The sequence below is a fragment of the Callospermophilus lateralis genome, chromosome 7, assembly GCF_048772815.1.
Source record: "Callospermophilus lateralis isolate mCalLat2 chromosome 7, mCalLat2.hap1, whole genome shotgun sequence".
NCBI lineage: Eukaryota > Metazoa > Chordata > Mammalia > Rodentia > Sciuridae > Callospermophilus > Callospermophilus lateralis.
In genome coordinates, this window is record NC_135311.1 from 65442338 (window position 1) to 65454588 (window position 12251).

At 40.4% G+C, this 12251-nt stretch overlaps 1 protein-coding gene across 4 annotated transcripts in view; it reads left to right on the forward strand.

Moving 5' to 3' along the window:
* Positions 1–6758: 6758 nt before the first annotated feature.
* Evi5 (ecotropic viral integration site 5) overlaps positions 6759–12251 on the forward strand; it is a 213554-nt gene continuing 208061 nt past the window's right edge. For all 4 annotated transcript variants that reach the window (XM_076863518.1, XM_076863519.1, XM_076863521.1 and 1 more), the window contains exon 1: positions 6759–6822. The gene's annotated coding sequence lies outside the window, so the exon portion shown is untranslated. The remainder of the gene's footprint in view (positions 6823–12251) is intronic.

Sequence of the window (12251 nt, forward strand, 5' to 3'; positions counted from 1 at the left end):
TTATTTATCTCTTTTTAAAAATTTTTGTACATTGGTGTTTTGTGGCCTTGGAAAATAACAATTATAATAGTTACTACTTGTTGAATGCTTATGTACTTTGCATAGATGCTTCATTTAATTATCACTTCATTGCTTAAGTAGATATTATTTTCTCTAGTTTATGAATGAGAAGATAGGGGCTCAAAGGGGTTAAACACACTTTCGGCAAGTACCCTTGAAATTTTAGAGTACAATCTAGTGATCTACAATTGGAGTGTTTAAGTGGAATTGCTAATTCTGGTTGCACTGATTTTTATCTTGTTTTAAAACATGTATTTCACAAAGATGAGAAATAAACAGACTTCTTTTAGCAAGTGGGATAGAAATTGGCATGCTATTGATGTCCTGTCTTGGTGGCACAATTACAAAATGATATCCGAGCTCTAGAGCCACAAAGCTTGTTCTTTACTATATAGTTCTTTACTATAGGCGATTTAGTCTCTACCTATGTACAAGTACCAAGAGATGACAATAGGATTGTGTGCCTCTTAACAATGTTCTTTCCTAAGATGATGTTAGTGTCTTGCAAACCATGAATATGGTGGAGTAAATGGTAATCCTTTTTTTTTTTTTTTTTTTTTTTTTTAGTTATAGATGGACACAATGCCTTTATTTTATTTGTTTATTTTTTAGGTGGTGCTGAGAATCGAACCCAGTGCCTCCCACATGCTAGGCAAGTGCTCTACCACTGAGACGCAAAGCCATTCTTATGGCTACACTAGGTACAGAGGCCACAGTGTTTGTACTTGAGAACTTTTTAGAGTTATATTGTGGGAAATAATGAGTCTAGTGATGTAAGTTGTCACTATTTCATTGTGAGCCTTCATTTTTCCAAGGCAAAATCTTTTGAATATTAGCTACAACTCTCAATAGAGTGTTATTTATTCTTTTTCTATAATACTACTGTCAATAGAACTTTAAAATTTTTTTTAGTTGAAGATGGACATAACACCTTTATTTTATTTTTATGTGATGCTGAGGATCTAACCCAATGCCTTCCACATGTGAGGCGAGCACTCTACCACTGAGTTACAACCCCAGCTCAATAGAACTTTCTTATAGATGGAAATGTTCTGTATCTGTGTTGTCAAAGATGACAGCCACCAGCCACATATACTATTATTGAGTACTTGAAATGTATATGACTGAGAAACTGAAACTTTAAAATGAAATGCAAATAGTCACATGTGGTTTGTGGCTCTCTTGTCTTTATTAGACAGCACATCTCTAGAATGCAACTGAGTGCCTGGTTCTCACTCTCTCTCTTTTGGTACTGGGGATTGAACCAGGGATGTATACCACTGAGCTATATCCCAAGTCCTTTTTATTTTGAGACAGAGTTTTGCTAAATTGCTGAGGTTCTCACAAAGTTGTCCAGGCTAGCATTGAAAGTGTGATCTTCCTACATTAGTCTTCCACATTCCTAGGATTACAGGTGTGTACCACTGAATCCGGCTTTCTAGTGCACTGTTTTTCTAAGGAAGTGCAAATTGCAGCTGCCCAGGGAAAGGATGAGTGTACACCAGTGCATTTGACCTTACAGAATGAATCCCTCCTCTGTATCTATGCCTAGGCCTCTCAGGGGGAATCTCTCTCTTGCTTTTCCTTTCTGAGAGCAATAGAGCTCATATGGCTGGCTTATACACCTTTAAGTGTTTCTGGCGTTATGGGATTTAACCCTTGTTAGGTTTACAGGATTTTTTCTCCCAGACCAAATTTATGCTAAGAGTGTAAAGTGGTGCCTAGGTATGGTGCTGAGGATCAAAACTGTAATCCCAGCAACTCAGGAGTCTGAAGCAGGAGGGTGGCAAGTTTGAGCCCAGACTGGGCAACTTAGTGAGCCCCTATCTCAAAATTTTAAAAAAGGGGTTGGGGATGTAGCTCAGTGGTTAAAGTCTCCTGAATTCAACCCCTAGCACAAAAACAAACAAACAAACAAACAAAGTGTAGTATCTGAACATAGAAAGCTTTGAAATGCGAATTGAATTTTACTGTAAATAAAATTGTCTCTAAGGAGGGTGCTGCTGTCCACTGCACTGCTCCCTCCTCTTCTGGATGTGTGAGGTTCTTGAGTATGAACTGCAGAGTGGCAGGAGCTGGAACAGAGGTGGCATTGGTGTGGAATTCACAGTGGGATTTCACTTACGCAAGTGCTCAAGCACTTGTGAGAGGTTAGAATTAGCTATTTTAGTGAGATGTTAAAGTGTAAGTTCTTTCACCAAATAAATTGATGTGCTCAGGATGAGGGAAAGAAATGGGTAAACCAGAGATAGTGCTGGCAGGTCGGAGCTAATGATATAAGCTTACTCATTTGAGATAATACATCTCAGACATTTAGTGCAGCAGTGCTAAATTGATATAAATTATAGGTATATACCTCTCTTCTGCATCCTGCACGGGGGTGGGGGTGGTGGAGGAGGAGGAGGAGGAAATGGGGTTCCCCTTGGTGGAATGGGCTGGCTGAGAAATAAAGGCTAAGAAAAACAGAACAACAAAAAAACCACAGGACTAATACGGCATTATGTAAAAATGTGGATGTGTAACCGATGTGATTCTGCAATCTGTATTTGGGGTAAAAATGGGAGTTCATAACCCACTTGAATCTAATGTATGAAATATGATATGTCAAGAGCTTTGTAATGTTTTGAACAACCAATTAAAAAAAAAAAAAAAAAAAAAAACCACAGGACACAGAAAGTAGTTTCAAAAGCCGGGGCAGGATGGGCAAGCTGATCTGAAGCCCGTGCCTGTTTTATTTATATGGGGAAACATCAAAGGTCTTCCATAGACTGTGCTTCACAAAAAAAGGTTAAAGATGGACTGTTCAGTTCCCATCAGGTTATACCCATCTCCGTAGCTACTGAGGTATCTTCCTAACAGAGTAGAGATAAAGGTCACGTCCATTGGGCAATCTATTGTTGTGGGAGAGCCACGGATAGTTTGCAATGCCAAACCTAAATCTCCCTGGCTACCATACCGAGAGAAGATCCTCATGAAATTCATGGATGGCTTCTGGCATATACCCATATATGCATACAAATATGTTTAAAATATAAATTTAAAACTTTAGATTGTAGCTGGGCATGGTGGTGCACTCCTGTAATCCCAGCCACTTGGGAGGCTGAGGCAGGAGGATTGCAAGTTCAAAGCCAGCATTGGCAAAAGCGAGGCGCTAAGCAACTCGTGAGACCTGTCTTTAAATAAAATACAAAATAGGGCTGGAGATGTGGCTCAGTGGTGGAGTGCCACAGTGTTCAATCCCCAGTACCCCCCCAAAAAAACAAAACAAAACAAAACAACAAAAAACCCGTTAGATTGTAGTCTAGTCATTTGCATTGATATGGAAGTTACTAGTTACCAGAAAACATATAATATGTAAACATATAAACATAATTTGTAACCAGTAAAGTCAATGCCAGACTTGTTTGTCATCATTCATTCAAAATACATTGAACAGTTACTATGCAAAGTATTGGGGCTTCTGAGAAGCTTAAGACCAACTATGGTTTTCCAAGGATTTTTTTTTTTTTTTGTGTGTGTGTGTGTGTGTGTGTGTGTGTGTGAGTATGTGCATGTGGTGCTGGGATCAAATCCAGGGCATTGTGCATGCTAAGCATGTATTCTACTACTGGGCTACACCTTGTTATAATTGTTTTATCTCAATTAATTTTGTCTTTTCTAGAATTTCAAATAAATGAAATTGTACAGTATGCATTCTGGTGTCATTTATATATTTTTGAACAGCTAATACATTCATAAGCTTGAAAATTGAAAAGGTACAATTTAAAAACTTTTGGGCATACAATAAAAAGTCTCCTTTCTACCACTGACCACTAGTCACCCACTCTTCCTACCCTTTTTTCCCTGTGGTACTGGGATTGAACCCAAGGCCTTGTACATGCTAAGTGCTCTACCAATGAACCATATCTCCAGTCCTTTTTAATTTTGAGACAAGGTCTTACTAGGTTGCTCAGGCTGGCCTCAAATTTATGATACTCTTGCTTTAGTCTCCCAAGTCGCTGGGATTATAGGCATGTGACACTAAGCCTGGGTCAGTCTTCCCCTCTAGAAGCAACAGATGTTAATTAGTTTTTGTGGGCCCATCCCATAGTTCTTATTATTAATTCAGGATTTTATACAAGGTGCTTTGAAAACTTGTTTTTAAAGGTTACTCAAAGAATCTTGTGACAGCCTAGCAAAAATAATATAAAATGTTTTAAAATAACCGGAGTTCTTTTTCAACTCTGATTCCAAATGTCAAATTATGATATTTTTACCTGTGACTTAGGTAACCTTTAAGCCACATCAAGTTTAAGTTCTAGCACCTATGATTCTTATTCATTGAACAAATATAAAAATATATTTGTTCAATGAATAAGAACAAATATATATAAAAATATTCCTGTGAATCAAATAAAATCAAGTGTTGGCCTTATGGAAATGTCTAGCAGGAGAAAGAAAAATTCACCAAGTAGTTACACAGTTACAGTTTCATACAAAGTGATAAAAGTAAGGGATCAACATAGGAGGGAGGTCAGAAGATAACTTCCCAGAAGTAGAGGCTAAGAATGAAAGTTGGAAGAAATTTCTAGGCACAGAACAAAGTGTAAGCAAACCCATTGGAAGAGTATAGTAGGAGAATAGAAGAGGCCAGTGTGCCTGAAGCAGAGAGAGCAGGATGGAATGTGATATGAATGCTAAGAAGAAATGGACAGATGGGCAAGGGGCCTGACCTGCAGGGGTTTGATTAATTTGGAAAGCTGTTGAAGTGGTTTATGCTGGGAAGTGATAGGGACACATTGTGTGTGTGTGTGTGTGTGTGTGTGTGTGTGTGTGTGTGTGTTTGGTACCAGGGATTGTTGAGCCTAGGGGCGCTTAAACACTGAGACACATCCTCAGCCCTTTTTATTTTGTATTTTGTGACAGGGTCTCCCTAAATTGTTGAGGCTGGCTTTGAACTCTGGATCTTCCTGTCTCAGTCTCCCAAGTCATTGGGATTTCAGGAGTGTGCCACTATGCCCAGCCAATGTACTGCATTTTGAAAAGGCTAATCACTCTCTTTTGTGAAGAGGTTTAAAGAGGGCCTGGAGGGAATATGGATAATTAGAAGATTAAGTCAGTGGTCTATTTCCACCTCCCAGCTTAAACCAGGGTGGTGATGGAGGAGACAGATTCAAGGAACATTTGGCAGGTAAAAATCCACAGGATTTGCTGATAGACTGACTATAGGAAGGAAATGTAAATCATCCAGGTTGTCTCAGTTTTCTTCTTCTTTTTTTTTTTTTTAATTATTTATTTATTTATTTATTTTTTAAAGAGAGAGAGAGTGAGAGTGAGTTTTTTGATATTTATTTATTTATTTATTTTTTGGCGGACACAACATCGTTGTTTGTGTATGGTGCTGGCATGCCGCACGCATGCCAGGCGAGCGCGCTACCACTTGAGCCACATCCCCAGCCCCTTCTTCTTTTTTTTTATTGCAAGGTGGATTAGGTTACAAATAAATTGATTGAAACTGACTGTAAATAATAGCATGACCTAAAGTCATGCAAAAATTTGCCTCAGATTACTTTCAAAGTTTCAACGTTTTTAGCTGGGGGGAGGACATGGTTTTACTTCCTATTTCTTGTTGTTTCCTAACCTTGTTGAAAAATTAGTTTTTTTCCCCCGAAATGCTTATTACTGTGAAGTCCCTTGTCTTATAAATTTAAATTAGAAAATAACCGGTTATTTAATTTCCAGAGAAATAATTTTGGAGGTGTATGTCTGGTACTATAATTTTTGTCACTTCTAAATGTATAAAGGCAGTAGTTTATAATGACTCTTGCCTCAAAGTCATTGTTTTTCTTTCCTGCTTCTCCTGGGGTAGGACCAGAATTAATATATGTAAAATAACATATTTTTTCCCATCTTGTCCCAAACTATATATTCCTTCTAAGAATTTCTTCGTTGATTTTGGATGGTTGCCCGGCAAGATCTCATATACGTGTGCCCACGTTTTGCCCTCTGCTGACTGTACATAAACCCAGTGTGTCCAGACGACTGATGGAAGTGGGTTTAATAATCACAGGGAATATTTACATGTTGATTAATGGTTTTAAGTGTGACCTAAGGCCGCATCTCGGAGGACTCGCGGGGGGCCTTTCGAAGCCTGCGCGTCTCCACCGCGTGCCCCAAGCCTGGAAGACAGGCGCGTGGGCGGTGCGGCAGTGTGAGGCCAGCAGCCCTCCACGCCGGGTCGCTTACCGCGCCGAGGGGGTGTGTCCTCTGCAGCTTTAACATTGAAGGGGCGGTTCAAGTGACGCGGGAAGTCAGCGTTTTGCAGAGCCGAGGGCTGGTGCTCTGAAAGAGGGGCGGAGGAGAGAGGGATTTCCCCGCCCCCGCTCCACTCGGTCCAATCCCTTCGGCTTCTGCTTTTTTTTTTTTTTTTTTTTTTTGCCAACCCGCCGGGCCCCTAACCTGCTTGAACCCATTATGCGGTAGAGGCGGTTGGGTCTCTTTAAGGCCCTGCCGCGCCTGCGCCTTGGGCTTTCCTGACGCGGCCGCGCCGGACCCCGGAGGATCTGGCGAGCTGGCAGGCTTGGGGCTGGGCGGTGGAGTCCGCGGCTTTGCCCAGCGGGGTGGGTGAGAGTCGCGAGGCAGCCCTGAGTTCCGGAGTGAGCGCCGTGCGTCTGAGAACGCGGGGAAAGCGGCGCGCGGAGTCGGGAGCAGGGCCGAGGCGGCGCGGCTGCCGGCTGGATGGGAAGTTAATGTTTACGGCGAAGTCCACCCAACGTTTCCAAGGTGAGGGGCACTGCGCCAGGCCGGGCGGGCCTCGAGTCCCGGTTCTGCGGAGCGTACAGCTGGGCCAAGGGGCGGCGAACGCGGACGGCCGCCAAACTTGCCGCGCAAGCGGGAGGGCGGGCGGGCGCGTCCGGCCCCGCCGGGGCCTATGTTCCTTGGGTTCGCCTTTTCGCCACTCGCTGTCGCAGGCGACCCTCCTCCTGTGGGCGCGGGGGCAGAAACTCGCCGGCCCGTCTTCTTGGGGAGTTCGCGGGAGGTGGAGGGACGGAGCGGCTTCGGGGGCACTTCCTCCCGCATCCTTTGGGGGATAGTGACAATTCTTGTCTGCCTGGAGGCCAGAGTGGGTTCCTTCTCTGCAACCTGAGGGGCGCGACCGTCCGCTCCCCTTACATGCAAAGTTGCTGTCTGTATTTGACCTCCGGGGTTTTGTGCTTGTCGGTCGCTCCAGGCAGGTGATGGGAAAGCCAGGTATGCCAGGTGACTGACTCCTAAGGATGCAGTTAAGGTGCGTTAGTAACCAACACTGAATCACCTTATGACTTGCGGGGCAAGCCTCAGATTAACCGCAGGATTTCCGGTAGTTGGATTGTGGTGTTGGTGTCGGCTTTAGAGTTGCTGTGATTTCTCTTAGATCATCTCAGGTGGCATCTTTTCACCAAATAGTTAGCCAACACTTTCGGAAGGTTTCTCCTATCCATACTATTAAAAAAACAGCAGCGTTTTCTTGCAAAGATATCTTTTCCTTGGGTTACAGTGTAGAATAATAAACTCCATTCTTTGCTGAAAGAATGAATTCTAGTGCTTCTTGAAGTTAGAGAAAAATGATCTGTTGATAGTTTTTATCTTTGTTTCTGGGCTGGGTTTCATTAGCTGTCTTTTTTTTTTTTAATTTTATTCGTAAAGTTTCATCAGTGTATCAAACTTTTTTCCCCCCTATTCTAGTATGCTGACTTTTTAAGATCTCTGCCAACTGTGTGTCAAATCTTAGAAAACTTATTTAAATATAATATGCGGAAAAAGTTTACAATCCTAAGTGTACAGGTAATGAGTTTTTTACTAAGTGAGCATCACAGATCAAGAAATAGAACATTATTAGGTTGGAGTGTAAACCAAAGAGTGAAATTGTTGGCTTTTGAGTCATATTAATGCTAAAATTTTAGTCACTTTAGGATATTTCCCCAAAGTGATTGTACCAATAAGCAGAGTGATATATATTCCAGTTACCCCAAGTCCTTATTGATTGTTACTATTCTCATAGAGGTGCAGCACTATATCATTGTAGCTTTATTTTGCATTTTCCTGGTGATTGAGGTTGTGCATCCTTTATTGGCCATCCATATATGTCTTTTGTGAAGTCTCTGTTAATAATAAGTTTTTATTGTATGCTTATTTTTGTATTGATTTGTACTTCTTACTTTTTGCAATACCTCCCATGCTAGGGAGAGCACTCTACCATTGAGTTACATTCCCAGCCCCCATTTATAAATTTGTTGGAGGGGATGGGTACTTAGGATTTAACCCAGGGGCACTTTACCACTGAGCTACATCCCTAGCCCTTTAAAAAAAAATTTTTATTTATTTATTTTTTTTGAGACAGGCTCTTGCTAAGTTGCTGAGACTGGCCTTGAACTTGGGGATCTTCCTGCTTCAGCTTCCTGAGCTGCTGAGATTATAGGCCTGTGCCCTGGCACCATGCTCCATTTGTAATTCTTTATTCTGGTTATGAGTCCTTTCCCTTTCCCTCTCTCTGTATGTATTTGAATTATGTATTTATGTGTGTATGTATACACATACATGCCCATTTATGTATTTCTCTTTTCCTCTCCTTATTTTGCCATTTCATATTTCATATATATTTATGTTTCAGTGGTGCTGGATATTGAATTCAGGGTCTGGGGCATGCTGGGCAGGCATTACCACTGAGTTATCTATACCTTTTGCCCTGCCTTTTCATTCCTTTAATGGTGTTTTTTCATGAATAGTCTTAATTAAAAAAAAATTTTTTTAGTTGTAGATGGACATAGTATCTTTATTTTATTCATTTATGTGGTGCTGAGGCTCAAACCCAGTGCTTCACACGTGCCAGGCAGGCGCTCTACCACTGAGCCCAATCCCAGCTCCATGAATAGTTTAAAATTTTTTTAAATATTTATTTTTTAGTTGTAGATGGACACAATACCTTTATTTTATTTGGTACTGAGGCTTGAACCCAGGGCCTCTGACGTGCTAGGCGAGCATTCTACCCCTGAGCCACAATCACAGCCCCAATAGTTTTTATTTTGATGCAAGATATTTTTATCAGTCTTTTTCTTTATGGTTACTTATTTTTTGTATCCTATTTAAAAAGTCTGTACCTACCCTAAGAATATGAAGATATTTTCCCATGTTACATTATAGAAGTTCTCTTTTATTTTTCTTATTTAAGGCATACATAATAGTGAATTCTAGATTGATTGTAGTAGTCAATATGCAATTTTTACTCTATTATTGTGTATTTGACACAGCATCTCTTATTAAAAATGCCATCTTTCTGCACTGTGTGGCACTTCTTTTCACAAACAGATGATTGGACTGGGTAGCCTGGTGATAGAGCCCACGTTTAGCATGCGTGGGGCCTGGATTTGAATCCTAGTGACACAACAAAAATAAATCAGATGACCATATAAATGTGGGTCTGTTTCTGGACATTCCATTCTGTTTCATTTGTCTGTTATCTTTGTACTAATATCACTGTATTAATGTAACTCTGAAATTGGCCTTGGTATATGGTGGGATAAACACTCCAACTTTGTTTTGTTTCTTAAGATTGTCTGGTTTGGGCTGGGGTTGTGGCTCAGTGCTAGAGCACTTGCCTATTGTGAGGCTTTGGGTTTGATTCTCAGCACCGCATCTAAATAAATAAAATCCATTGATAACTAAAAATAAAAACAAAAAAAGATTGTCTGTATTGCTCTTGGCTCAGAATTTCCATGTTTCAGAATCTGCTTGTCAGTTTGAATAAATTTCGAAATTGGAATTAAAGCTATATATCAACTTAGGAAGAATTGATATTTTAACAGTGTTGAAGTCTTCATTTTATGAATGTGGCATATTTTTCCATTTATTTTGGTCTTTCCAAATTTCACTGAGTAATGTTTTATAGTTCTCTGTGGAAGCCCAGCACATCTTATGTCATTACTCAGATATTTGATGTTTTTTGATGTTGTTGTTAATGATATTAAAAACACTTGTGGCAAGCATTTAGACATGTAGCTGTTATTTTTTCTTTGATTTAGATGCCCTTTTTGCATGTAACCAAACCAATTTCCATTATAGAACTTCTTCTAATGGAGGACAGTGATCTTTAATTTTTAGTTCTCCAACTAGACTATAAACTCAAGAATAGTGGTGGTACATACCTAGAATTCCAGCAATTTGGGAGGCCGAGGCAACAGGAAAATTGCAAGTTCCAGGCCAGCCTGGGCAACTTAGCAAAGATGCTGTCTCAAAAAATAGAAAGGGCTGGTAGCTCAGTGGTAGAGAGCCCCTGGGTTTAGTTCCAAGTACCTAAATCAACCAATCAAATTGGGAGTGCAGGACAGTGTACAGTGGTCTCCCTTTATCCACTGTGTTACGTTCTGAGGTTTCAGTTGCCCTTGGTCAACCAAGAGTATGAAAATATTACATGAAAAAAGCCCAGAATTGAGCAATTTATAAGTTTTAAACTTCATGTCATTTTGAGTAGCATGATGAAATCTCAAGCTGACCTGCTCCATCTAAGTGGGATGTGAATCATCCCTTTATTCAGCATCTCCAGGCTGTTTACTCCCGTTAGTCACTTAGTAACCCTTTGGATTATCAGATTGACTATCTTGGTATTACAGTGCTTGTGTTCTTCAAGGGCCCCTTGTTTTATCTCAGACTGGGCCCTAGTACAAGAGTAGTGATACTGGCAATTTGGATATGCTAAAGCAAAACAGGAAAGTACTTTTGTGTGAAAAGCTACAAATTCTTGACTTAATAAGAAAAAATATCATATAATGAAGTTGCTAAGATCTACAGTAAGAACAAATCTATCTGTAAAATTGCAAAGGAAAAAGAAATTTGTGTTAGTTTTGTAGTAGCAATTCAAAACAGCAAAAGCTACAGCCACGTGTATGATAAGTGCTTAGTTAGGGTAGAAGATGGATTAAGTTATAGGGTGGAAAATGGATTGCTGAGATTTCAGCTGTCTATTAAAGGTCTCGGAATGTATCCCCTGTTGATAGGGAGCAGTACTATTATGCCTGCCTTCTAATGTTTGAGAGCTGGATAAAGGAAGTGAGCTATGGGTGGAGGCTATTCAATAAAAACACTTCTGCTTAATCCTTTGGCTTTAAATTTTAATCCTCACTCTATTCTTGAGTCTGGAGTCTCTCCAGATCAGGTTTCTTAGAATAAGTTATGAAATTATAGGGATGGGAGTAAAAAAGGGAACCTAGAGGACCCAATTGTGGCTTATATAGACTTTAAATATCTTGTCTTCTCTTTAGGCTCAGGCCCCTCCAACACTAACCTGGAGATTTCCAGGTCCTGATCCTCTCTGGGGCTGTGTGTGTGAGCCAGTTAACCTACTTCTTGTCCATAGTCCCTTTTGTAGGTTGGTGGTTTCGGTTTCCTTCCCTCTGTTCAGACAGCACCCCCCCTCTCTTTTTTTAAATTTATTTAAAAAAAAAAAAACTTTTATGGTTGTAGATGGATAGCATACCTTTATTTTATTTGTTTATTTTTATGCGGTACTAAGGATTGAACCCAATGCCTCATAAATGCTAGACAAGTGCTCTGCCATTGAGCTACAACTCCAGCCCCCATCTCTTTTCTTGTTTCATGAAAATCATATTTTCTCTCTTCTATCTTGAGGATGTTAAAGAGAGTTTCTTTAAAGCTTTCTTTGCATGGTGTGTTTCTTCTAACTTATTTTTCAATTTGGTATAGCCTTGTTAGTAGACGCCTTCCTCAGAGGTCTGACTGGTTTTTGTATGTTCATGTTTAAGAGTAGGCAGGTAATAGCTTATTGGAAGTTCTGAGCTAATAAATAGGACTAACTTCCAGTTTACTCTATAATCTGGATTTGAAATACTGGTTCTCAACTTTGGCTGCACATTATGATTACATGGAGAGCTTTAAAAAAAATATCCTTGCTGCTGGGTCAGTGGCACACACGTCTTGGGGAGGCTAAGGCAGGAGGATTGTAAGTTCAAAGCCAGTCTCAGCAAAATCCAGGCTGCTAAGCAACTCAGTGAGATCCTGTCTCTAAACAAAATACAAAATAAGGCTTGAGATGTGGCTCAGTAGTCGAGTGCTCCTCCGTTCAATCCCCCATACCCTCCAAATAAATAAATAAATAAATAAACCCTTGCTGCTGTTAGACCAAATACAAAAGGAATTCTTGGGGTAGGACCCCAGTAGCA